Source organism: Strix aluco, chromosome 17, assembly GCF_031877795.1.
Source record: "Strix aluco isolate bStrAlu1 chromosome 17, bStrAlu1.hap1, whole genome shotgun sequence".
Classification (NCBI taxonomy): domain Eukaryota; kingdom Metazoa; phylum Chordata; class Aves; order Strigiformes; family Strigidae; genus Strix; species Strix aluco.
Genome location: NC_133947.1, coordinates 3,614,774 through 3,641,930, shown reverse-complemented (window position 1 = coordinate 3,641,930; position 27,157 = coordinate 3,614,774). Strand labels below are relative to the sequence as shown.

At 46.3% G+C, this 27,157-nt stretch overlaps 1 long non-coding RNA gene across 6 annotated transcripts; it reads left to right on the top strand.

Moving 5' to 3' along the window:
* Positions 1-813: 813 nt before the first annotated feature.
* LOC141931327 (uncharacterized) lies at positions 814-22,621 on the top strand. 6 transcript variants are annotated; one of them, XR_012625551.1, is made up of 4 exons: positions 885-1,023; positions 1,382-1,540; positions 4,697-4,784; positions 18,145-18,765. It is a non-coding gene; the product is annotated as an uncharacterized LOC141931327 (long non-coding RNA). The 6 variants fall into 6 exon arrangements; XR_012625553.1 differs by having other exon boundaries at positions 17,879-18,765; XR_012625550.1 differs by having other exon boundaries at positions 17,775-18,765.
* Positions 22,622-27,157: the final 4,536 nt, after the last annotated feature.

The window sequence follows — 27,157 nt, the reverse complement described above, 5'->3', positions numbered from 1 at the left end:
AAGCCATGGGCAGTGCCTGTGCTGCCAAAATTACGCCTCCTTGGTGTACCACTGGGTGAATCTTTGGAGGCTGGAAAGCTCCCATGACCTCAAGGCCCAGAAGACACCACTATGTTGGTGACCTGCATTAACCCATCGTGACGGGGGTGTTTCCCTGGCTAGCAATGGTGCTCCCCAGTGCTCCCCATGTAGGGCAGAAGGTCCAACACCTTCCCAGCCTTCAGCACCTTTGGAGATGCAGGAGGACAGATGTGGCTGGACAATGAGGTGCCCAGGACCTCGTGGTGAGGGACTTGGCCCCAGCATGAGGTCTTCAAACCCCAGCTCTTTCATAAGGTGAAAGTCAGAATCCCTTGAGCTTCTTCCCCACCTTCTTGCCTGGATACCTTTCTACCACAGAGGAAGAAATACAAATTGAAATAAAGGAGAGGAAAAGAATAAATACAGGAGGAAGCCAAAGGTCTTCTGGCACGGAGAAGGTCTCTGCTCTGTGTCTCCCAACGCCGGCGCTTACCAAACATAGCCAGGGCCCCGCGAAACCTCGGGCCAGCGGAGAGTAGTAAGATGAGCTCCCGCTTTATTTGGCCTAGCTAAAAATAGCGGAGGGGAAAAAAAAGGCAGAGTCAGGACCCTGCAGGACCAGTAGTCAATGGGCTGCGAGGAGCGATTGAACTCCAAATACTGCTCACAGCCTCCAGCTGACAGGCTATTTTTTGCCGTGGTTGACTAAATATGGTCAGGGAGGGAAGAGCACGGGAAGGGGCCGCTGGCCCGGGAGTGCGTGTTTCGGATGCTTCGCTGGGTATATAAGCACTGGAAAGGTGGACTCGCCTTCTGACCAGCGCTCCCCCCCTCCCCTCCGCCACCCCCCCGGGGTGGGTGTGTGCTCCCCTCCTGGCAGCCTGACCCCCAGCCCGGGCTGACCCCCGGGTGCGGGGGGGTGGAGGGGTGGTGGGGGGGGGGTGAGGAGGAGGAAGGGGGGGGGCGCAGGCACTTCTGCAGGCGCAGCCCTTTCGCATCAAGGTGTGCTGCAATCCGGGCGGGCAAGGTTGCTTCTCCTTAACTCCTGAGGCGCCGGCAGCGCTCCCCGGAGCCCCGCTCCCCCCGCTCCGGCTCCGCCGCTCAGCCCCCGCTGTACCGCGCTGCCTCCCGCCTTCCTCCCCCCCCACCTCCCCCCCCACCCCCTCACCCCCCCCCCCGCCAAGCCGCGATGCAGCAGCGGGGATGGAGTTGTAGTGGTGCTGGGTGGAGGGGGTGAGGTAAGGGTGGATGGGGAGCGGAGGGTTTGCCTGATGATTTTTTTTAATTTTTTTTTTTTTTTTCTCCAAGTGAGGACTAATACCATTCCTGGGCCTGCTCTCTTTTTCCCTTCCTGCATTAGAGATTGGCTATAAGGAGAAGGCTGACGGCTGCAGCATGAAGCGCATTATTACCTTGTGATTCCATGACCCTCCTCTATGCATCCCTAACTCTCGAAAGCTGATTCAGCTTTCAGCTAGTGCTCTGGTGAGTCCTCTGCTGCAACAGAAGCTCCTAACTGGTATGTCTTTTTTTTTTTTTTTTTTTTCTCCCCTTTCCCTCTTCGGCTCCCTGCCTTGTCTTTAACCGCTAGCAGCTCAGCTTGTTTTTAAACACTTTTTCTGGCCAATGCAGGACTGAGTGCCCATCCAACTTACCCGGGGACTTAAATGTGGGCTTTTGCATCCGGCAGATGTATGTGCGTGTGTGCCGCGTGTGTGTGTCTGTGCAGGGATGTGCTGGGTGTGTGTTTAATCTGTGGATGGGTTAGGAGACCTTCCTCCCCCCCCTCCTTTTTTTTTTTTTTTTGTGTTCTGCTGTGGCACACTCCGCATTTAAAAAAAAAAAAAAAAAACTAACAAACTGCAGAGCAAGCAGTGCACTAGAATAATCTGAACTGAAATGTTAGAACTTTGACATGCAACCGTTCTGCAAGGTTAAACCGGCCTTTAAATGCCTAATTCAGACACAGGCTGGCTAATGACACCTGGGGGGATTGGGGCTTTATTTATTTATTTGCCACAAACTAGTGCTATGAGCTAATACCAGCCAGAGCAAAAGGGTAAAATGTGGTTAAACTTAGCCTAACTTGCAATGATCTCAATGCTGCGGTGATTAACTGTTAAAATGCTGAGAAATGAGCATTAATTACATGTGCATGGTTTGTGGACAATCAGAAAGGGAATATGAGGAGGAGGAGGAGAAGAGTTAGGTTTTCCCTGCAAGGGTTTGGAATTCAGGTTACACTTCATACATCAATTGACTGTTACTGCTTCTGCAGCTCGGAGTTGACTATGGTCATTGTATTTTATATGATAGTGGTGATACCTAGTCACATAAATATATAGACTTCAGTATTGTGGGATGGATACTGTGGTACATACACACATGCACAGAAATTTAGGTATGTTTTATAGCATGCATATGTATATTTTACACCTCTTTATACATAGGTATATAAATGCTATACATAAGCAGGTGTAACATATCATCCAAATACCAGTGCATCTCCAGGCTGTGTTTAGAGTACGGATACATGTATATGCCTGTGCTGGAGAGGGTGTACACTCAGTAATCGTGTGTAATCGTGTAGGCAGAAGTCTGTGATTTGTGCTGTCAGTTTAATTGCTGGGTTTCTCTCGAGTGGATGGTTGTGTCTGTGTCTCGCAAGGACTGAGCCCTGCGCCCAGCCCAGCCCCGCTGCCATGGGCTGTGCTGGGGCGAGCACACGCCTCTGCCTCAGCCCCGCTTGCCTTTCCCTTCTCCGGTGCCCAGCCCTAAATACGGGCTGTCTCCAAAGTCCCCAAAGTTTTGTGCTGCACAGCTCCAGCTCGACTTTGCCACCTGGACCTGAGCAGCACCTCGAGCCTGGGGCAAAGGAGGGATATAACATACAGCATCTTGCTTTTCATCCCTCCCACCATCCTCCTTCCCCCTCCGCCTCCAGGCAATACCTCAGGCTCTTCCCTTTTATTTGCCCCTTGGCCTCTGCACTATCCAGGTCTCCATCCATTTTTCTCCTTGGAACAGCCATAATTTTATTGCACATGTTTTTCTGCTAAGAGCAAGCCCAGGAGCTCAGCAAGCCTAGGTGGGTCGAGGATGTTGGATGACGCTCGCCCACTGCCACTTACTCTTGGTAGTAGCTGCAGGATGGGAACCACAGGGTGCCTCTGGCATCACCATTAAAAGCGCCGTCACGCCATTTATCTGTTCCTCCACCAAAAGGCAGCACAACCCTAGAAAGCACGAGCTTCCACACAGAGCCTCAAAGCAAATTTAAACCTCCAGGATGAACTTTGCTGCCGTGGTTGTGTCATTGTCTTCAGTTTCAGTAAGGATTTAAAAAGTCATTTTTTTAGCTCTTACACAGTTCTCTCCTCAGGGGCCAGCAGCCGCTGTCCCGCTCATCTGCAGAAGTTGGGGACCATTCAGAACAGCCCATGTCAAGTGCATTTGAAGAAAGCAAATTGGGTATGAGTGGCAGATGTTTAATGGTCCAAGAACTCCAGTAGCTCTTCTACTGTTGTTGGTCTGAAGAAAATTCAATACCATGGAATGCCTTGGCTGTGCAAAACCCCCCACCAGCACTTTGATTTTTGTGGGGGTTTTTTTTGAATCTTAAGCACTCAGACTTTCCCTCACACTCCTCAGCTCTCCCTTTGCTTTAATTTCACTGCAGTCATGCATTACAATAGTGCCACAGCTCCATCTCTCTTCCCCTTAATCCAAACTAAGGGTTGAAATTTGCCTTGAAATGAGACAAATAATGATGGTTAAAAAGGCCAACAAACTCAGGGAATGAGGAGGGGAGCTGCACAGAGCCAGAATCAAGGCATGTGCTGGTGTTGCATGAGTGGTGTAAAGCCATTTTGGGGGCTGGGGGCTGAGCACAGTGGATTTACACCCCGGTTCCGTGCGGCCTTTGCTTTTCGGTGGTGCTAGAAGTTGATGGGGCGCAGGGAAATATTTACTCCCCAGTTGGCAGTGATATTTTAAAAAGCAGTGGAAAAGCATTGATGCAATTAGGTATTCCAAAGTGCTTAGTTTGCCGCTTGCTAAGTTTACTTAAACCCTCTTTAAAGGGTTCATTAGAAGATTGTGAGGAACGGTAAAATTCATTAACACGAAGGCGGCCATTCTGCATTTGCCTGTAAATTGGTATCGATCGGCAGCAGCGGGGCGAGGGGCGGCGGGCGCAGGTGAGCGTGCCCTGCCCGCCCTGCTGAGCGTGCAGGCAGCGAGCAGGCAGCGCCCGGCGTGACCTCCGCCGTCGCTCCCTGCCTAAATCCTGCCTATAATAGTCTCCTATTCAGCCCGGGCAGCGTTTGCAGCTCTGCCACTCGGCCCACATTGTTCGGGGAGCTTTAAAGCTCAGCGCGGCTGCGAGGAGGCGAGGGAGAGGGGGAGAGCCAGCAGCTGCACGCGGGGCTGAGCCCCATGGGTGCACAGGCGCACGGCGGCGTGCACGGGCACGCATCCCACGGGGGCTGCGGGAATAACTCAAAAAGACTTTGGCCCAAGCTCCCGGCACCTTGCTTTGGCTGCCTTTTACGTTGCACATCTGCAGGTGTCTCCCCAAAAACCTTTAGCTGGCGTGGAGCTCAACTGGATGACTTATTAGAAGCAATTTTTAATTTTTTTTCTTTTTTTTTAAATACCCTGAACTCCCCAAAAGGCGTGTGCTATCTTTTGGGGTTTGCTTATCTGCGAGGTAGTGTCTCACTCACAGTGACCAGCAGAGGAAAAATCATTGGATTCACTAGGTAAGATGCTTTCTTCTTCCTATGCTTTAATCTCTACTTACTGATGAAAGCAATTGCTTGTCTGGGGCTGATGAGTTTTCATACTCTGGCAAATGGAGCAGTCCTTCCCAGTGTCGGTTTGTAAATCAGTAGCTAGCCATTTGATTTTTGTCTTTCTGAAAGCAGATTGGCTTTTTGTTTCCAAATTGCAGGATGGAGGCAATTGGGAAATAATACATATTTAACTTTCCCCCACATGGCTTTGTCTAAAATTATATCTCTATGCATATAAAGGAAACCCCTTCCACTAAACCCCGATTTGGTCTTTTTAATTGCTGAAAGTTTACGATTTGCAATGAAACACCTACTTTTTAGGTGGAGTGGGAGGCTGGCTTTTACTCTGTGCTGTTTACGTGACAAAGAGCCCCTGCCAGGGCAGCCACCGGACCGATGCCGCTTTGTGTCCGGTGAATTATCCAGTTCCTCTTCCCAGGGACCAAAATCCATCACCTGCCGAGGGCAAAGCCCGGGATTACCGGCCAGGAGCAGGAGCCGGGGCGTGTGTGTGTGTGTCTCTGCACATGGGCTGGGCAGGAGGAAAGTCTGCTGGTTTAAACTGAGCCGTAACTCACTCTCGGGATGTAAATTGTAAATCAGCGTTATTTTTCCTCCTGTGACCATATAAATGCGCATATTGAAACTACCTGCTTGAGAGACATACTTCTTTATATGCCCATATGAACCTGGCAAGCTATGGAATGTAAAGAAGTATGTATTTCAGGTGGGAACCCTTCTCAGAGGAGCAATGTGTGGCCCCGGGCAAAGCGGGGGAGAAAGACAGACAGATTATTTTATATATATATTTTTTTTTAACTGCCTGACCTGGCAGACCGACTGGGGAGTCAATTGATGATCTTGTTCCAGCGCGTGTATTGTTCTGTCACTTTGCCTGTGTCAGCAGGTGGAAATGCTCATCAGGACATTAAATATTCAATATGCTGACTGCGGCATGGGCTTTGAAAGGCGATGCCAGAGGAAAGCTGGCTGTCCGCTCCTGGGTTTTAACAGGGATGCAGGCCAATCGCTCCTTTTTCCTGCTTCCCCGTCAACCCTTTTTTCCCCCAAAATAAGGCTAGTTAGCAAACAGAGCTGGCTGATCTTTAAATCTAGGAAAAACAAAAGGAGATGGAGGAGGGGGAGAAGAAGAGAGAGAAAAAGGATACCACAGTTGTGACTCGGGCGTGCAGTGTTTTAGCTTTAAATTAGCGTGCAAACTCCACTTTTTGAATCTTTCCCACGTTAAAACTTTTTGTGCTTAAAACTGGAGAGAAAGAGATCTTCCTTGTTGGTGTGACGAGCCATCGAGCCAGCAGATCGCTGCTAAAGCCAGAGGAGCGCTCTGAATATAAGGGACTTATTTTCCCAAAGGAAAATAAGAAAATTAGCTCCTTTAATTCTAGAAGCCTTCACTGGTTTTGCTTTTCCTTTTTAAGATTTTCCAATGTAAAATAGCTGGCTATTTTTCCAGGATCCTACAATAATGAGACAAGATGAAAGAAACTGGGTTTAAATACAGGTTTAATGTCCTGCGTAGATGGGTGTTGCGTCCGAGGGTTTAAAACTTTCAGCCCCAAATGTCCTCATGCTTCTGTGATGCCTGTAATGACGGGGCAAAGCCGAACTCCACAGAAAGCCACTCCCCAGCTCCCCAAACTCACGTTCCCATCTCCGCGGGGCAGCTGAGAGCAACATTTTCCTTTAGAGTGATTTCCCTGCAATCGCAACACCCCTCTTCAGTTGGCTAACGGGCTCCGAAGGCATCGTTTGGTAGGTGTGATGCCTCGGCATCCCGCACCGAGGTTAATCAAGTCTTACCCATCACAGCATCCTCTCCCGGGCACAGGGAGCGGGCGAGACTCAGAGTTTGGATTTTGCAGAATCTTTATCTGGCTCTATTCATGGCGAGCGCCGTTGTCACTTGTTACATGTACGCCAAAGGGGATTTAACTGTAAGCAGGCGCTTGTGAATAGCGGGTTAGAAAAGGCAGGCTGAGTTATCGGGGAGATTTCCTACATACAGGATTTGGTGGGGTTTATTAAGAGCTTTTTGTTTGTTTGTTTAAAGTAAATACCGTGGCTGGTGGAGGTATGGGAAGTGCTGAGCCCCTTCCTAGCAGAGGAGGAGCCTTTTCTTTGCCAGGTGGCTTTGGGAAGGCCGGGTTTGCGCTGAAGGATGGTTGATTTGCACATCATCCTGTTTGCGTTTTAGGATGCTCTGGTTATGCTGGGCCCTGGCAAGCTGGGCCTTTCCTGGCTGGCCGTGGCAGGGTCCCTCGGGGCCTCGCTGCAGGGATGTGACGTCCCCTGGGCTCAGCCCCACCAGCAGCCGCCCTGTGTGACAATGGTCCCCAGCTCCCGGGTCCCCACAAGGATGGGTGCTGCGGGGCTCCAGCCCCAGTTTGGGGTCAGATTTAAATGTGAAGCTGGTGGATGTTGGGATGTTGAGCCTGAGCAGGAAAGTTCTGGTGCCCAAGCACCGGGGTTGCAGTTTTGCTGCCTTGTAAATCACTGATGTTAGCTTGAGTCTCTGGATGAAAAATGAGGACAATTCTCACCATTCTGGTTAAAAGATAAAATTATATGTTATATATAATTTATATAAATGATAAAATTTCTCTCCTTTCTTTGCTGAGCCTTTGCCCCATCTCTTCTCCTTTTCCTACCTTCTTTCCGTGTCTTTTTTCTTTTTTCTTTTTTCTTTTTTCTTTTTTCTTTTTTCTTTTTTCTTTTTTCTTTTTTCTTTTTTCTTTTTTCTTTTTTCTTTTTTCTTTTTTCTTTTTTCTTTTTTCTTTTTTCTTTTTTCTTATTTTTTATTTTTCTATTTTTTCTTTTTCCTTTTTTCCTTTTTTCTTTCTTTCTTTTTTCCTTTTTTCTTTCTTTCTTTTTTCCTTTTTTCTTTTTTCTTTTTTCTTTTTTCTTTCCCCCCTCTTTTTTTCTCTCTCTTTTCTTCCCTTTCTTTCTTTCCTCACCACAGCTTTTACTCAAACTCCTGTGCCACTGTGTGTTGCTCTTGCAAAGGTGCTCATGGTCTGATTTACAGTAGATACCTGCATTCCTAATGCAATTTTTGTCTCCTTCCCCCCCTCTCTGAATTAATATGCTTGTTAATCACATGGAATTGCTAACTTTAGGAAGTCACTAAGTGCTCAGATTTATTTTTTATGTAAATATTTTCAAAGCTATAATTTTGAGCGCTGTCTCGCAGCATGGGAGCGGAGGTGGCAGGGGAGGCTTCGCCGTGGTATGCGTCCCAAGGCACCCGGGCTCGGATGATGTTAAAAATGAAATGGGGTGTCCGTGTGGCCCCCCCAGAGCCACGGCAGCCCCTTGCTGTTGGCATCGACGGAAGCATGTGATGGCTGCAGGCCTTCGGCAACCAGTTTGCGCCGTTCTTCTGTTTCATGGCAGCTCCTCTTCCCTTTCACACTTCTTTGGATTAAAACTGCGGCCGTTACATTGCACTAGGTCCCCTCTATTTGGTAGCTAAAAATTAAACCACTTCTCTTTCGCGCTTTATAAACTGGTGAGCATCTCCCAGCCTTGAGTGCCGTCGCGGGTGCGCTGCGAGGAGCTTCGGTGCTGGACCCGCTGCCGCGCAGCAGCGCCGGGATGCTCAGGTGCGCCCATCCATCCTGCAAACTGAGGACTGTGCAGTGCCAGGCGCGGAAAGAGGAGCTTTGAGAATTGTAAAAGCCATAAATCCAGTGGACCAAATTAGTTAAATTTTTCTATTCTATGCCTCACAAAATCCAGCCGTTCTCAAGATGAATGCTCCGCATGTAAGCGGAACTACCGGCAGGTATAAGATGGATATTTTGCACGTGCACATAAGAGCAGAGGGACAAATTTGTGCCGTGTGGTTTTCCCCAGCGGGTTTGGGTTTTTTGTTAGTTTTGTGTGTTTGTTATGTTGATGATCTATTATTACTGTTGTTAGTATTACTTAATATTGGAAGACAGGTGGTCCCATAAATTCCAGCACCCTCTTTTGAAAAAAAAATAAAAGGGGGGGCATGTTTGCAATTCAAGTTTAATAGTGCATTCATCAAGAGCAATAAAGCATTTTATTGCACAAGTATTTCAAGGGATGTGCTGGCCCTGGTAAAAGCATTAGTAAAGGGGTGCATCAGCAATCTCATTTAAAACTGTCGACCCAACGTGAAAAATGTTGCGTTGAAGAATAAACTGCTATTAAGCATGATTAGATTGACCTGCAGGACAGATATTTTAGCTGCAGCAGCACAAGTCGATCAAAGTGAGCATCGCTTAGATTGCAAATTTTTTTTTTTTAATGCCCTAAATTAAAAATGAAAGAGCCTCAGAATATTTAGGACCAGAGAGTGACTTTGGGGGTGAGGTCTGTGCATTTGATTCGAAGCGGTTTAGAAAGGTGGGGAAAGGGGGAAAATGTATTAATTGCTGCCCCTTTAGCATACATTGAAAGTATGTTACTCAGATCAACCAATCAAAAAAGAAATTGTGCTGACTCAGCATTCGGGCTAGTCTGCACGTCCGATTGCAGAAGAGATCAGCACTGCACTGCAGTATCTTTCCCTGCCTTTGACACCAGCCTAGCTGGGCAGGGCTTCCCTTGTGTTTCCCAGGACTGGTTTAGGCCAAGAACAAGAGAAGGCCCTGAAGAGAGGAGGAGAGAGTCAAGGTTGCACGAGCCTCAAGCTGCTAACGATCATTTTTAGTCAGTAAGAAAGAGCTTCCATGCTAGGTTTGCCCTGCCAGATGCAAGCGGCATGAATTGCTTGGGAATATATCTATTTTTAAAGACTTTCACCACATCTTGCACTTAGCAGTGACTGTGGGCGAGGGGGTGGCGTGTTCCTCGCAAGAGAAATATCCTCGCTCCTAAGCTTGGATCCCTCCCCTGAAAGCCCAGGGCTGATTTAAGTACCGCACTTGCAATTGCCTCCCAGAGAAGATGTTAAGTTTAACATTTGCCGCTTGACGCTGAAGTTGCTCTTGGCTGCGGCCAAGTAGGAGCAATGCTGCGAGATGCTTTCCCGTTGGGATGCAGGGGATCACGAGAGAGCAGCCCAGTGCTCCAAGGATGGGAGCCGAGGGCACAGCTTGCTGGGCTTGCAGATGAGTCGTGTAGCTCCTCTGCCTCAGTTTCCCCCAAAGACAGAGTAGGTGCTCACCGTAGAGTTGTTGAAGCTGTTGTTTGCACTGAGAGGCTAAAGCTGGAGAAGGCCAAAGTGGGTTGATGCAACTACCCAAGGACAAGGTCGTTCTGGGTTGGTAAGGACTTCCCTGCTTTGGTGTTGGCTTGCACAGTGATGTCTGGGACATGTTTTGGGGAGATGGCACAGCCTGGCTGGACTGTGCCCCCTCTGCCCTCATGGGGAAAAGCAAAGACTCATCCGGACTCCCCAACATCTCTGAGTGGGTGCAGGGTGAGAGGTGCCAAGGCCAAACCTCAACCGGGACCCCGCGGGGCTGTGGCTGCCTGGGGGATACCCAAGCAGGAGTGAGCCGGGTGATGGGGCCCATGAGATGCTCCAGCACCGCGGGTCTGCCCTCTGCCTCACGGATGCTGGTTGTCAGTCTGGGTCCAACACTGCTCAGTGCCGCATTGCCAGGAGACTGTGCCAGGGAGGGTGCGCCGTGCCAGTGCGGCCCCCAGCCCTGCCCAGCTGTACCCACGCACAGCCGTGAGCTCCTCGGTGGATACCTTCCCCGTGGGCTGCCTCCTCCTGCCCACGGCTGCGCCCCGCGGTGCTCTGAAGGCGTTTCTGCTTGCACTGTTTAACCAGCGTCAGCGTGCATCTCTGGTTCAGTTTGTATTTTTGCAAAGCGGTCTGTATGGAGGAGCAGAGGCTGATGGTGGATATTCTTGTGTACAAGGGGAAGGCTTCCAGACGCAGATATGTCTTGAATAAAGCAGAATTTCATAGTGAAAGGTTTTAGCAGTCGGAGCAGTTGCTAGTGGTGCTCAGGAAGCAAGCTACATGCTGGGACTCAGGGGAAGCAAGGCGACTGACATCTCCAACAGATGCAGGGTTTTCCTCTTTTTTTTTTTTTTTTCCTTTTTTTTTTTTCATGAAGCACAGGGCTGTGCCTGTAAATGCCTCGCCATGCCCAGATATGGCTTGTGCTGGGACCTGTGCCGCTATCTAAAAAAGCCCTGGGCAGACTGATGAGCCCGGGGGGACCGGGGAACAAGTGCTATAAATAGTGCTCATTCTCAGCTGCCCTTCTGGTGGGACCGGATTAGGTGGCATCTGGGCAGCCAAGAGGCGCGGGACTCGTGACCACGGCCTGCAGAAGTCACCCAGCAGCTGTAAGGCTGGGAGCCATCCCTGCAAAGCCCTTACATAGGCAAGTCAACCCTGGCATTTGGGGAGTCGGATAAAGCTACAGGAGCAGGAATCCAGTGACCTAAGAGCAATCAAGAATAAAGTTCACTGTGACGGCCGGGGCAGTGCTTCCAATCTGAGAAGTGACCTGGCATCAGAGGTGGGACTTGGCCTTCGGCCGTGGAAGCTGTTCGGTGCAGGCGAAGGAAGGCGTTGGGAGGGAGCTGGCAACGTGGGAAGAAAAGTGTCGCAAGGAGTTGCCAAGATGAAGAAACTGGTGTCCCCTTCTGGGATGCTGTGGGTTAATTTGTTGGCAGTGAGATTATCGGAAGCTCTGATTTAATATTTGTGTTTACTTTGGGTAAACAAATTAACAAAAAAACCTCAAGTCTTAATAATTTAAGGCATCAGCTTGATTTAGGCTAGTAGAAACTAACGAACCTCATGCAGTGATTTCACTCCTAACCTTGCAGAAGGTGGAGTGTGTGTAGTTTATGTCCACGTGGATGCAATATAACCGGTCCCTATACGCGAGGGGTACGTGTAGCTGCGGGAGTGTGATCCAGCTCCCATACCAGCAGTGGAAAAGGACTGTGTTTTGCTTGAATTAAGCTCAGACTTGAGTAGTTGATGGGAGAAGATGGAGCAGGGAGCGGGGATGGTTTGGCTGAGCAGAGGAGATGGCTGTGCAAGTGATACCTGGAGGGAATATACTGAAATATGTGCAACGGGGGACTGGGAATAAAAAGCAGGGAGTGACGCTGCAGTTTGTCCCTGAGCGGGTCTGCTGCAGGACAGGGACCAGGACGCGCAGGCAGGCAGGGCAAGACGGGTATTTATATCCGGGCTTTGTCCCTTCCTTTCCTCAATGGTGTCAGGGCTGTGATGCACGGGGAGCTGCACCACTTTGCTTTCTTTAAATTAAGCCAGCTTTGTCCTAAAGTCTTGTCTTTGAGACAATAAGACGCACCCGCTAAAATCTATTGTGCCATTTTTGCAAAGACCAGCAAAAGTCGCCCATGTGCTGTCCCCTCCCTGTCCTCCACACTCATTTGGCCTATTTGAAGCTGAATTTATTCCTGGGAAGGTCCCCATCAATTTGCCTTGCTCTTTTGTTGACAAGTTTATTAAAAACCTGGGCAACTACATATTAAACTTTTATCAGTGTCGAGGCAGAATACGTCCTTTGAGCGGCCACAAAAGTTATGGATTGGGTCTTAACGTTTCTTGTTCCACCATTCGGCTGAGTCAGCGTAACAAATAAAAGCTGCCACTTCTTTTTTTTTTTTCCCTTTCTTGAGAGACAGTTCTCTTAACAGTGTAAATAACAGTGTCCAATAACACAAAAAGGTTTCAGGTCTGGGTGAACATGAGCTTTTTTTTGTTGCTGTTGTTGCTGTAAGTCTTGAATAGTTTGAATTATTAACTTAAAATGGGAATAAGATATGAACCCTGGAGAAAGTTATTGCTTCTGAGCTCTGAGCCAGTAGTTTTGGTAAAATAAATGATACTTTATAGTGTTTATATAAAAAAAATGCCCCCGAATTAATAATATTTGCTTTACCACAAATGATGTGCTTCCATCCACTGCAAGGGCATGAAGGGTTTGGAGCAATGCTTGGTTGGGGATGTACCTTTTGTGCCGCTGCGATATGGGATCTTTGCTCTTTTTCTTTAGTCATAAGATGAAACAAAGAGGAGGCCAATATGTTGCACCAAAGATGTTAAAAATAAAGCGTTAGAATCGCATAACCTAGTTCCCGTTTTGCCATGCAGCTGAGTTTTTAGAAGTTGAAAGAAGCCTGAAAAATAATCGGTGAGAAGGAGTTTGAACTGATGTAACAACAGACAGGCAGGGAAAAAAGTGAGTGTCCGTGGGACTGAGCCACAATTCTTAAACTCCATTGGATAAATAAATAAATAACTGTCCCCAAACAGCATCTTTCTCTGCCTGTCACTGTGTCCAAGGATTTTTTAGTTCTTAAACAGGTTTGCTGGCATAATTTGTCAAGTCCAACAGGGAGGTTTCCGTGTGACAGAGGATCATTTTTCACCACGCACAGTGGTGCACCAAAGCAGTCCTGCAGGCTCTGAGCAACTCCATAATTAGATAACAGTTAACATACGTGTATTAGATGGATCATCATTCATGCTATAGGATACAGCAGAGCCCTCCACTGCCAATACTGTGCCGTGCCGAAAGCAGGCAGGGAGCGTTCTGGACAAATACGTCTTCCTCCAGGAGTTTATCTGCATCACCATTTGCTCCAATTATAACTAATTGGACACATATTGCATTTTCATAGCATCTAATTTTCTATTGATTTTAACGGGACTGCTGGTGTTTTGTACTATTAAGTGGTATCTCGTATCAGTTGCTGTTTAAAAATGCTGAGTACACTCCCCTGTATGGAATTATGCAGTCAGCAGATGTTTTAAAACCTATTTAATTGTTTGGTCCATAAAATGCACAAACTGTATTAGGGAACGGCTTTGTTCTCTTTTGAGTGTGTGAGTTGAAAAAAAAATCCAACGCCACAACTATTTCCACTGCTTGTTTCAGGAGATGCAGCTCCGAGACCTTCTCAGAGCCTTGTGTTTCAGGTAAAGAGCTTTGGAGGATCCATCTTGGTGCTGTGTGGAGCCAGAGCATTTGCAGCTCCCTCCAGGTACCGATGCTCTGCATTGCCAGAACAGATCAGGTCTGTGCTTGAAATAGGATGGTTATTTTTACAGGAAGCCTAGGACCAAAATTTGGATTAAGACAGAGATTCTTATATGAAGATCCAAGATTTTGATAAGGTCACTTTTGGCGTTCTGTACAACTAAGGAATAAGGTGATAACTGTAGGGTTTGGGGCTTTATTTTTTGTCATAGATATTGCTGTGTATCTTGGCAATGCATCCAAATAAAACTGGACTATCAAATTAGCCACTGCATTTGAGCAGATACTCAATGAAGCAGGATGAAAGCAATAGTCCTCTGTTCAGCATCATTTAAAGAAGAAAAGATTTAAAAGAGAGATTTAGGGGAGGAACGGAGATATGGCCTGGCAAAAACGTGTTTCCAGCAATGCACAGTGGATCATTGAATCATGGATATTGGATAACGGTATTAATGGCAGAGAAGGCAGATAAAAGGTGATGGAAATTATATTATGGGTCAGCTGAGTTACCCTGGGGTGCTGGTGAGTTTGCTGTCAACTTGCTGCCTTCGCTGGTCATTAGCAAGAACCACATTGTGTCTGTGGGAGACAGGTGAGTTCATGGGGGTGTATAAATTAAATAGACACTTTATTAAGTTCAGGTAATAGTTTTGATTTGAAAGACTGAGTGGCTACTGCAATGTCAGCAACTACTTTAGTGCACAAAGGAACTGAGTGCTTTTTAATTAAGTCAAATAAAATCCAAGCGGAAGACTCTCGAGCCTTGTCTGGAGTCTACTTTTTGGGTTGAATATCTATAATTTTAGAAATGTTAATAAAACACAGTCTACTTTTTCCCTGTAATAATATAAGCTAAATTAATATTTGATGTCTGTAAGGAAAAGGATAAAAGCGGTGAGGTTGTATTTTCTGGTTTACAAATGGCAAATTGTGCAGAATACAGCGACTGTGGCATTGATTTAAGCATCCTCGCAAAGACACCATGCAATAAAGTTGAATCATCTGCAGTACAAGTATGGCTGTTTGGTGGAAAAAATAGCAAAGTGAGAGAGTAGACATTTTCCTGTATTGTCAAAAGCCACTTCATTTTGGGGAAATTTCCTCCAATTTAGTAACGTTTGGATGGAAATCAAATAACACATTAGCTTGAGGAAAGGGGAAAAAAACCTTCCAAAGCTAATTACGAAGGGAATGTGCACTTCATTAAGATAAAGCTGTAGGAAATCAATGTTCTGTATTGTTGTTTTTCCCTTTTGATTGGATTTTAGAATGATAAATTGTTAATGCATTTGATCTAAAAATGATTTGTTTATTCAGATGAAGAGCAACAGTACTTTGTCTCATTTGGCCTTTTAGCTTATAATGATAATGGCTTCGAGGGATGCTCATTTCTCAAAAGGGTATCGGACTGGAGTAGGCAGGAGATTTCTGGACTCAGAAGGATGGGCCCTACGCAAGGGTTCGTTGTAGGCTAATTCTATTGCATGTTGAATCTTCTGCTTCATTAGGAATATCGACAAATGCTGATAAATTCTTTGGCTTTTCTGTCTGTCTATAACACGTCTTTATTAGGATATTGAGACTGAAGTGGAAGGGTTTTCGATAGAGCAGATCCTCATATGTTGCCTACTACAGATCCTACTTGCCATGGAAATGGTTTGGTAATGCAGGACTTTTGCCTGTTCTCATGCCTGTAATCGTTAACAGCGTAGCTGATACCTGAGCCGAAAGCAAAACAGATGCACTGTGCATCTATTGTTTTGCACTATGTTTTGTTATTTTGGCTTTAATTTGCCTTGAACACATGTCGCTCACTCGGTGTGCCCATGGCTCTGCAATGCCATCCTGCAGCCTGCGCGGACTCTGCCCCGCTCGGGGATGTGCCGGTGCCATGGGCAGTCAGGGGTGGGAGCAGGGTCCCATGAAGGGTGGCACCAGCACCAGATCCTGGGCCCCAGGGGCCAGAAAGGACCTTTCCAATGCAAGACCCAATTTTACGAGGCAATGACTAGACCTGGCTTCACTTTGGATGACAAACCTAAATTTTGTGGTGTCAGTTCATTGAATTTTTGAACTGGGGACATGGTGCTGTCGCAGACTGCACTTGCAACATCAGCTTAGGCAGGAAGGGAGAGCGACCCCAAGACCCTGCCTGGCTGTTAGGGCTAGGCAAAGCTCTCCTGCCAGATCCTGCCTGCTGAACCTGGCAGCACTGAGCAGGCAGAGGTGGATCCTGTACCTCCACATTTCACAGAGGTGGGGGCCCACAGGCATTCAGAGGACGAGCACTGCCTTGCAGGAGAGATCAGGAGCTTCAACACAGCTCAGACCTTTGAACATGTCTGAGGGAAGCTGCTGTAATTCATCTTGCTCAGATGACTTGTACAGCCTCAGAGCCCAGCCTGGCGGTACCTGAGCCGGCAGAGAGCTGTGACCTCCCTGCCGGGAGGCTACAAGCCCTGGTGGGTTGCAGTTCCCTCCAGCCGATAATGCAGGCTGCTCTTTCTTGGCTGCTGGGAAAGCCTCACCACCAGAGAGACATCATTAGTTTTGATTAATGGCATCCAGAAGAGAAAACCTAATTTTCTAAAAAGGAAAACCTCACCCATAACTCACTGTGGAGAATTTAAACAAAATGTTACAGAACACCCACGCCAACTCGCATTGATTTCAAATGTGTTCCTGGGCACTCCCCAAAGCAAAACAGGGGGGGAGAGGGGACAATACTCATCCCCAGCAGAAGACGCTCTGTGGATCCCCCGCACCACTCTCCCACAGTTTCCAATGACTGTCCCCAAATCAATGGGACCGGGACAGAGCACGCGTACCTGGGGAGCAGAGTGTGTTTTAGGTGTGCAGTGGTGATGCTCAGGCAGCTTGGTGCACACAAACCCAAAATCCACGTGCCCATTAGGGTTTAGCTTGCAGGCTCAGTGCAGCATCAGTCACCAATGGCACTTCCACCTCCACCCAATCACCAGTAAATAATTACTTTCCTTTGCCTCCTGTAACTCACCAAAGGATGAATTTAATACTTCCAGGTCTTCACTGTCTAAGTTTCCATTTAGTTCCTTGGCTTGATTGTCTCTTGAAAAGGTACCTAGAGATAACTCGATTAAATTAATTGTAGAGCTCTTTTTAAAAAGCTGTTCTCTCTCTTTCTCTCTCTCTCTCTGGCTCTCTCCATTTATTTATAGGCAGCTTAGAGTAACGGGTTTGGGCAGTTAAGTGATCTGCAGTACTTACGGTTACAATGCAAAGCCTGTATTTCTTGGGGAGCTATAACGCTGGCCCACTTGCAGTATTTCTGCGTGCAGTGGTTATAAGCGCAGGTGCTTTTTCCCAGTATCATCTTGCAGCATGGTGGGCTGTGAGGAAGAGGGGGGAAAAGTCACCTTTGCCTTATGACGCATATAAATTCTTTAAATAGGTTATGCACATGGCAATGTGCAATATCTGCGTGTGGCTCTGGGTTAAGAAGGAAAGGCCTGACTTTATTGGCTCCCACTGCAGAAATGATTGGAGCTGCTGTGATTTTTAAATTTGATTTACTGAGTTATTTTTAGCAGTGGGGTGTTCATGCTGCAGGGCTCTCCAGGAGAAATCAACTCCCCAGTGCTGCAACATGAACCATCGCGCGAGTGACTTGGGCAGCGGTGGCGTGACAGGGCTGCCTGGCAGGGGCTCGCTTTCGCCGTTTGGGGGCAAATTGCCAAATTATGAGATTGCAAGAAAGAAAAGCCACTTTTTCTATTTCCTCCCCTCTTTCTTTTCCTTTCCACCTCTTTCCTGTTGGTTTCTGGTGATGGCAAATGCAACCATTGCTTGTCGCAAGCAGATCTTAAAACCGCTGAAACCACTGATTTTAATGCCAGACAAGAAAACACAGGAGGTTGCACAGTAGGGAGGCAGAGTTTTCTAACCTCTAAAAAAGATTTCAGGTATTTCAGCCTTTTCCCTCCCATTTGCCAAGGAGAGCCCCAAGGGGAGAAGAGCTCTGCAGCCCTGAGTTACTTGTCTGGGGGCTGGGTTGATCCTAGCAAAGGACATCTCTCTGCTTTACCTGCTGCTGCGTGTTAGGTGGCACTTCAGATACCGAAACACAGGGCACGGAAGAGGACAGCAGACCTTAAAACACTGAAAGGAAGAAGGCAGGAAGTGACAATTAAAGTACCTATCTGGATTAAAACAATAGCCTTTACTTATGTCACACTGTAATAGCAATGTGGCTCTCAAAACAGACAGAGCCAAATATCAGGTTTAAAAATGCTCCAGGCTGGTGGTTACTGCTGCAGACTACCCCACTGCTATTAAACCTGCCTCTTTAATTCAGACCCACTCTTCAGTCGTAGCCTCTAAGAAGCTTAAATAAATCCCGACTGTCTGAAAGTGAAGCTATTTGAACCAGTGCAACGTCAGGCCATCAAGTTCAGAAGAGGTCCAGGCAGCTGGGAAGGAAAAGACCCTGAGGAATTCCTCTCTGCTGGCCACAACCCATGAGGCCAAATGCTTTGCTAAAGCTGGTAAAATGGAACCAAATCAACTGTTCAATGGATTTGGTCCCCTTCAACCAGCTGTAGCTGTGCATTGATCTCTCAGACACACCTTGGCGGATAAAGCACTTGAACAGGACCAAGGAAACTCAGGTAGCAGAAGACAAATGGCCACGTGGATGCTGCCGATAAAGAAATTATGATGACTGGCATCTGCAGATCTATCACTCGGGCTCTAAACTGGTGGGCTGAGCCTGAGTCATTATGTGGTTGCCAGTCAATTCTGTCTAACGGAGACCACTCAAGATTGATAATCCCTATCGTCCTCCTATATTGATCTCAGCTGTAATTCAGGACTGTGTATTTCAACTGCAAATGCTGTGCATTTTCATATATATTTGCTCATGCCCACCCAGGAGCCCCGTGCCTCGGTGTTTCATCTGCTGCAACGAAGAATAAACATTTTGATCTGAAGTTCCCTCCTTGTGTTTTGTACCATGCGCGGAGCTGCTCATTCAATAGGCTTTAGTGAAGAAATGGGGTGTTACAGGGCTACCAGAGCTGGGAATGAGTTGGGACTGCTGGCTTCTTCCTAATTATCCCAAATTGCAAATAATCACAGCCTGTACTAGACAATAATGGGTTTTTTTGTTTGGGAAATAATAGCTATGCTCCTAAAAAAGGGTCCCCCATTTGACTTTGTTGACCTAAAAGACCTGTAAAGTGTTTACTCCAGTCTGGTCCTTATAAGCACTAATGTTATGCTAATGGAATTAAAGAAAATCGCTTGCTTTTCCATGTAATAACGATTGGTGGGAAAGTAAGCTGGGCGTCATCTTTTCCTAACCATCGTAAATCTATAGGACTATCACAAGCTATGAATATTGCTGGTATAATGAGCCATTTGGATGCAAAAGTCTGATGTGAGATTATTCATGTCCTTATTTCTTAACACCTGGCCCAAGTTAACCCCTGGCATGAGAGAGTCCAGAGATTTGTCTCTTTTCACACCCCAGAAATTTGGTTCACTCGATTCCATGTCTCTTATCTTTTAGGTTCTTACTAGGGCCAAGAGTATTCATGTGCTTTAAGATAAGGGGCTATTTGATGGATCTGAGGCTTAACATGCATCTAATATTATGTCACTGGGTATTTAAAAGGGAAAGACATCGGGAGCAATGTTACTGCAGGAGCACCTTTCCACAGTGAAAAGGAAAACAGTACTTACCCAATTCTGCTAGCTCATTTTTCTGCACTTTAACAGTGCCTAAACATCCATGCCAAAATCCTGCTGAAGTCTACATGGTTTTTTTTTCCCATATACTTCAATTAGATCTGGCACCTACTTGGTACTTCTGCCCAAGAACAAGTTCAGATTGAAAAGCGAGTGTGGAGCTGAGAGCTCAGGTCTCCAGCTGTCTCTTTTGGGATGCAGTGATCAGTTTTCATACTGAAAAGACTGCTAAGATGTCAAAACATCACTAAATGGGACTAGTGCCTCTATAGCTGCCATGCAGTGAGACCATCTTCCGTGGTGAACTTCCCTTTTGCTAGAGCCCAGATCTGTACAACAGTGATGACAGATACATTTCCAGGTTGCTGCCGGGAAGATGTAGGTACTAAGCTGTTCTGTTAACTTCTTCCCTTTCTGCAGTTCATCAGTATTGAAGTGTAAATACACCAGCAAGAAGTGGTTGTATCAGAAATGATCAGAAATATTTCCAGCTTTTTTTTTTTTTTTTTAAATGCAAAAGTGGGAAGCAACAGATGAACTCTTGAAGAGGGATGTTTACCTTCATGCCACCAGGTGGTTTCCTGAAAACATATAAAAGAAGCTACTGAGATTTTTATTTCTTTATTTTTCACAACATCTTTCCAAACACCTGACAGTGCATCCAAAAGGGCTTTGACCTGGCCTAATAGAAGAGACCCAAGCCTTTGCAATACGCATTTGCTGACATCCGTGCCTTCAAACAGAGGAAAATGAGCAGCTACAACAAATCCTCCTATTAGCATGGAGCCAGTTTGCAGCTGTGGGTAGTAAGGATGCTTGTGGCTTTCCAGCTACAGACACACAGCACAGCTCAGCCCTTGGCAAAATCGCCAAGTGGCCACCGCCTCTGTAGCTCCAAGTCACATCTTGACACATTGTCTTTTCCCAGCCAATTACTTGCTTTGTAATTAGCAGTGCTGGTTTCCCAGCACTACCCGATCCCACCTCCTAATTTCCATCTCAGAAACATCAAGTGAAGGCATCTGCTGAGACAGGAATGACTGCGTGAGTGGCAGTCGCTGAGCAAACATCATCTTAATGCTGTCAATCCCAAGATTCATAAACAAGGAAGGATGGGGACGAAAGCACAAGGGAAGGGGAATCCTCAACACAAGTCCCTAATTGCTGGCAGTCTGGGCTGTGAATGATATCAGGACTCTAGAGGAAAAGGTTGAGTAGAAACAGATGCTTCCAGCAGGCTGTGTCCTGGGTTTGCAAAATACCACGCTCCTCCCTCCTGCTTCTGCAATCTGGGTTATTCTCTCTCGTTCCCCAGGGCTGCATCCAGTGTAAACAACACCATTATTAAAATTCTTCCTTGGTAGTGATAATTAAGTTACTAAAAAATGTCAAATGGGAAAGCTGGAGGCATTGCGACTTGAACAAAACCATGGAATGTAAATGAAAATGTTTTCTCCTTAAAGAAGTGTGGTCTGTATTTAGGTACCCCAAAGCCACCTGAGCCTCGAATAGTAGGAAAGCTTCCAGTTCTCTTGAAACAAGAGAAGAAATGAATATACAGGGATCCCAAAAGTTGGGCCGTGTATTTAGATGCTTAAATGTGGATCCCACCTTCAGGCACCCATGCTTGAAGATATCTGCCAGTATTTTTATTGCCTGATTATATTTTTATGGAATGAGAAATTCAATTCACTTAGCAAGGAATTTCTATAGCAATACAGCCTATTATGGTCTAGTCAAGGAAATACGAGGCCCAAGAAGAAGGCAACAGGTAGACTTCAAGGGAACTCTCTGGGGACTGCTAATATATAGGGACAAACCTAAGACACTGGCCAAAAAATTACAAATATCCCTCTCAACAGTTTCAGCTCTGTTCACGCCTAAATCCCTCCTGATGCAACAGCAGGGTTTTGGAGCAAACGGAGCTCACTCATGGCTGCCCATTGCAGTCAGGAGCTGCCCAGGTCACAAATGTATCTGTGCTCTGAAAATTGGATCAGCTTCGGTCTCCCATAAAGCACAGCTCTGAGTGGAAGTTTTACTGCTGACTTTGAAAACCCCAGGATCAGGTCTTGGCTAAGTCATTATAAGCCTTTAGCCATCCACCCTTAACTAGATCAAATCTAATTGTCCTCCATATCCACTAAGAGGCTGCTCTGATGGCCCACCAGACACTGCTGGTTTCCTGGAAACCCTATTAGCTTCTCAAACAAGGCAATCCTGAGGACTCAGTCCTGCAAACCTTTTGTGCAAATATTAAATAACATTGAATAATTAGCAGAAATAATCCTTTTTTGCTTGGCCCTCTTCTGAATAAAGACCTTAGCTGGCAAATGCAGATGTTATTTTGAGGAGCAATTCATAATCTAGAGCTGCTAAACACATCAGCCTAAATACACTAATACTCTAATATACATATTTATATAGGACTTAAGACAGATAAAACCAGACACATTATCTGTCCCAAAGACCTGAGAGCATTCATCAGTCAAGTGTAGGAAGAGAAGGTGCCAAAAGAGTTGGTAAAGAAGGGACCCATTTCTAATTTTGATACATCTACAAGTGCATCTCTGGGTGGTGCAATCAGATCAGCTGGATTATGTCCATGGAGCTGTATTATGTGTGTCCTTTTCCTTCATCTGTTTCTTTCCCAAGAGAGAAAAGAAAGGACAAGCAAACCAACAGGCAGATAATTGTTCTGTGCTGACAGTTTGTCAAGTGAAGGAAGCACAATTTTAGTCAAGAGATCTGCGTTACCACGGCGCTTGAGCAGAAGTCTCTTCTTTTCTTCCCAGATGGCATTGACATATAGCCTGAAGGGGCTATCAGGATACAAAGCTAAAGATGGTTAAAGACATTAAAAACTGTACAATGTGAGCACCATCTACACCAGGACCATCACCTAGGAGGAAGATTCATCCTGACATATTGGGCAGAAGACAGACCTTCTACTGGTGTTATGTATAGCTGTTGAGCCAAGGGTATTTTTGAGATAGGTGAAAACATATATATTCCTGCTACTAACCATGCCTTTTCTAGTGGGTTTTTATTGACTCTTGAAAAACTATGACCAATAAATGTAATGATCTGCCTTCCCCTTTCTTTCCGGGTGAATGATAGCTCCTGCAGGGTGTTTATCACTGAGTGCAACGACCGGCTTGAGCCGTTCATGTCTAACTCCACTTCCCAGCAAGCTACTGAATGTACCCCCTTCATCACAGGACCACCAGCGCTTCCCAGGTCCTGCCAGGGCTTCTGTTAATAATAAATATTGCATTCAGAATAAGACTGTAAATCTTGCACAGGATGGAGGGAATTTGAATTTCTGCATTCCTTGAGTTTGGTGTTGCGTAAGTCGCTGTAATTTACTTGCACAGAGAATGAGCTTAATACTCTTGCAATTTTTTTTTTAATAAGCTGCACAGCCCTTTTGTACAGTGGGAGCAGCTGGAGGGATAGAGAACTGCAAAGAGAGGACTTCACCTGCAACAAAATAGCTTCTACTTCCCCCAAAAGCAATGAAAATGTCAATACTATTGACACAATTCCTAATTAAAAATGACTGCCATAATCATGCATATGATAGCTGTAGGACATTAATTTGGACTAAACATAAACAGCGAGATGTGCTGCATGTGTTTTCCAAGGGAATAAAGGGTTGAATGATGGTATCTTCTGTACATCTATACAAGAACGTAAGAAGGATGCCTCAGCTCCTACACGTGGGCTGCTCCTTTGCTGCCCAGCCCCGGTGAGCTGTGCAACGGTGACTGTCTGCACAGCCTGAACTATTTACAGCCATGAGATAAAACGTGTCCATGCGTACTTCTTTGGCTGAGGTTTAAGCAAACGTCCTTTACTTTGTGTTTGACATGGCCAGACAGCACGCGCATGGCTGGTCGTAGCAGCTTGGCGGGTTCATGCATTACCTCAGTGACTGCGGCAGTGCTGAGCTGTAGTAACACCCCAGCCTGGGATGTGGATGAGCCCTCCTTTTTCTCCCAAGGAGTAAAATCCTTCATTTTGGGGTATTCAGCAAACAGATTTATAACAGAAAATAGCTTGTCAATGCCACATGCAAAGTATTTTTTTATGCAATTGGTCTGCATGGATTGGACAAACTCCCTATTTTTATGTTCATCTGCTCTTACCTTATGCCTGTGATATTAATGTACGCCCAGGCATCTCAGCTGGCTAGAGGTAGTCCTCTTTTATTTTACTACACCAAAAATAAACACTGTGATGTTCCATGTAGTCCCGAGGCTGCAAGGTAGGATTGCACCACAGAGCTGGGGCTGAGCACAGAAGCACCATCTGCTACAGGTGGGCTACAACGAGCTGAATAACTGGGTAATGAAGGCAGAGCATGGCCAGTGTTGCTCTTGAAGGTACAAGAGATTGAACACCAAGGACTTCTTTTCCACCTCCATGTGCGACAGGTATTTCACATCACTTAGCACCTCCCTCCGATAACATTTGCCTCCAGCTCTTTCTGCCCTCCCCCTCCTATAAATCATTTTGTGCAGCGTATGACAGATAGCTTCTGCTTTCTCCTTTTACTGCTAAGGGCGGGGGCGGGGGGAAGAATGAGAGGGAGAGAGGGAGAGATTTGAAACTATTTCCCAAATATGCAAGTGTTCAGCCATGAGCTGATATCCTGGCAGGGGTAAGAGGTGGCCCTGTGCTGCACTCAGGAACAAATAATGAATTATTCTGCAGTCCCTCCTCGGCATTGTGAAAGGAGCTAATTTCTATCCCCATTTTGTGAGGCAGTTCATTCTTCTGAGCCTGGGATCCCCCCCTCCCAGCCTCTGTCACTCCCTTTCTAAGTGACATTTGGTTGCTGGACAATTTACTGTAGGACAATTAGGTCATACTGTCTGCTCCTGCCCATGACCATGGATGGAAAGATCTGTGTTCTCCCAAACACCTGCTCTAAAGACCACAACCCTCATTTCAATCCTTTTCACTCTGCAGATTAGCTGCCAGAGCTCCTGATTTTGTGCCATCGTAGTTTTACTCAAAGAGTAGGAAAAATGTCCCCTCATGGGGTGGCTTATGTGGCTGGTCATGCCCTGCACTGAGCTGATCTGCCCGTGTGCTTTAGTGAGGTGTGCTCATCGCTTTGGCTCCCAGTGCCGATGGCTGGGAAATGGCTAACGAAGTAACTTTCTGTTTGAGGGACTCCTGCAGAATTTAAGGGGAATTTCCAACCCTGAGCCCTCTTCTCCCTTCCTGTGCTAAAACTCCTCTTCTGTGAAATTCCAGCATGCTCCGTGCTTTAGTAATGAAACACAATGAAATCTAAGTAGACTTTTGTCTAATACCGTGGCAGCATTATTCCCAGATGGACAGTAATCATAGCGAGTTTGCCCCATCTATCTTTGCAAGAGAGCTTGAAGTTTTTACGTAAAGACAAGACGGGGAGGGGGAACATGTTGGTTGTTAAGTATTTAGGGGGAAAAGTGGATCACCTGGAAGGTAAAGGCATAATCCATCTTTTCATGGTGAGGAGCATGGCCCAGTGAGCCAAAAGAGCCTGGGAAGGACAAAACCTGGGACAGTTATAGAAAGAAGCAGGAAAAGAAAAAAAAAAAACAACTGCAGCATTTGTGTCATAGGGCAGTGTTCAACAGACGGCAATTCCAAAGTCTAATGATCCTGGCCCCAAAATTACCACTGTAGAGGCTTAAGAGTTGTATCCTTCATCATTTTAAAGCAAATGATGGAGTGTGAAGCAGTCAATTAAAAAAAGGGATTTGGGGAACCAGGGAACAGCCAGAAAGTAGCTATTAGCTAACAGTTGGGCAGAGACTTAAACTGGCTCCAGACTCCGTACCTCCTAAACGTGGGAGAAAAGTTGAATCTGGATCCAGAGCTTCCGCATCGTGGCTCAGGTCCATTGCGGCAACTGCAGAGGATTTATCTGGTGAATACGCCCCAGCCTGACTTTGCAGATTCCCCGTGGGCAAATGCCCGCCTTGACATCTGCGGGAGCCTCGCCTGCGTCAGGGCTGCAGAGAAGCGGGTGCTCGCTTAAGCCTCCCCATCGATCTGCCGGCAGAGTTATTGCAGGATCCGGCCAACGTTCACCGCAGCCACACTACCAGGTCCTTGGGTTTGTAAGGGCCTGTCAGACTATGGGGTGCAGTTAGGAAGGAGCTGGTAGGTGTCTTGGCCCTTGTTTTAGACACTGTTGGTCTCCAGAGCTCTTCTGCTTGTAGTTGTCGGTGATTTTTGCACTTCTGAATAGGCAGGGTGAGGCTGGAAAAGCCCAGCAGTTTGCTGCTTGTGCTGATGTTGATGGATGCAGTTCCATGACTTTAGTAAGACAGCTTCATCTCCTGCGAGTTAAGCTGGAGTTAAGCCTATTGTAACACCCTCACTTCGCTTTGGGGATGAGCATTTCATTCTCAGCTGTGTTGGAAGTGCTAAAGACTTCCCGATAATACCTTTTCTTCATTTTAAAACTTTCATTGTTATATCCAGCATGCAGTTTGACACTGGAAATTTTTATGTGGGGTGTTGGGTTTTCAAGCATGGACAAATTGATTCATGAGTGGATTAATCTGATGCATCTTTTAAATGGAAAACTGACATAATTTTCCATCAGAGACCCGCTAATAAAGCACATTTACTTGGTTAATCCATTTTTTTCCGTACTAAGTGCACTACATAAGGTATAAAAATACCAAATCAATAGCCAAAGAGTATATAAAAATGAGACTGAGTGATCAGAAACCATGTGTGAGCCACCCTCTCCTTGGCTTCTTGGAGGACTCCAATTTCTGCTTCTGCTGCCGAAAGACCCATTCCCAAAGTCGCCCCAGGACAACGAGGCTGCAAAACCCCAGGTGTCCTTGCAAGTCCCGGAGGGGAGTGGGTGCAACAAGCCACCTGCTTCCAGGGGACTCGTGGCATCAGCTCTCCTGCAGCCCTCCCTATTTTTAGAAGTAGCTAGTTTGAAGGTGTTGGGTTTTAGTTCTTCAGTATTATTTTTATTATTGTTGCAGAAGGAACTGAGTAGCAGGAATGTGTGTAAAAGACAAAAGCATCTTCCAGTACATTTGTGCGAGGAGCCCATTTCAGCCTGCTGGGAAATCTGCACAAACTCCCCCTTTTTTATTTTTCAGTTGGAGTACAGCAGTGTTATTTCAAAGAAAATGCCTGCACAGCCTTCTCTCTGCAAACACTGCAACCATCATTTGATCAGTGCAACTCTCTCGTGTGAGCTAATTTAACAAGCGGTTGCTTTGCAGGCTGTGGAGAATTGCCTCTTACCTAATAATTCTGCTAATTTGCTTAACTTTCCCAGATTGCAAACAGCCCTACCCTGAACAAGCAGCTTTCTAAATGAACCCCCAGACAATTTCTTGACAAGAGGGGAAAGGAAAGGTGGATGGCTCAGGAGGTTAAAGCTCACAGTCTTTTATTTTTGACCTTTGGGCCAGCATTCAGATTTGCTTGTTGGGAAAACCGCATTCAGGATATTTTCTTCAGGGATTTACACTACCCTTTTGCTTGTAATTATTCTCACTTGATGTCTTCCATAAATTAAAGATGCTTTTATTAGTGAGCTCCAGTCCTCTCAATTATCTTGCTAAAGTCTCCTTATCTGTGGCTGTGAGCTAC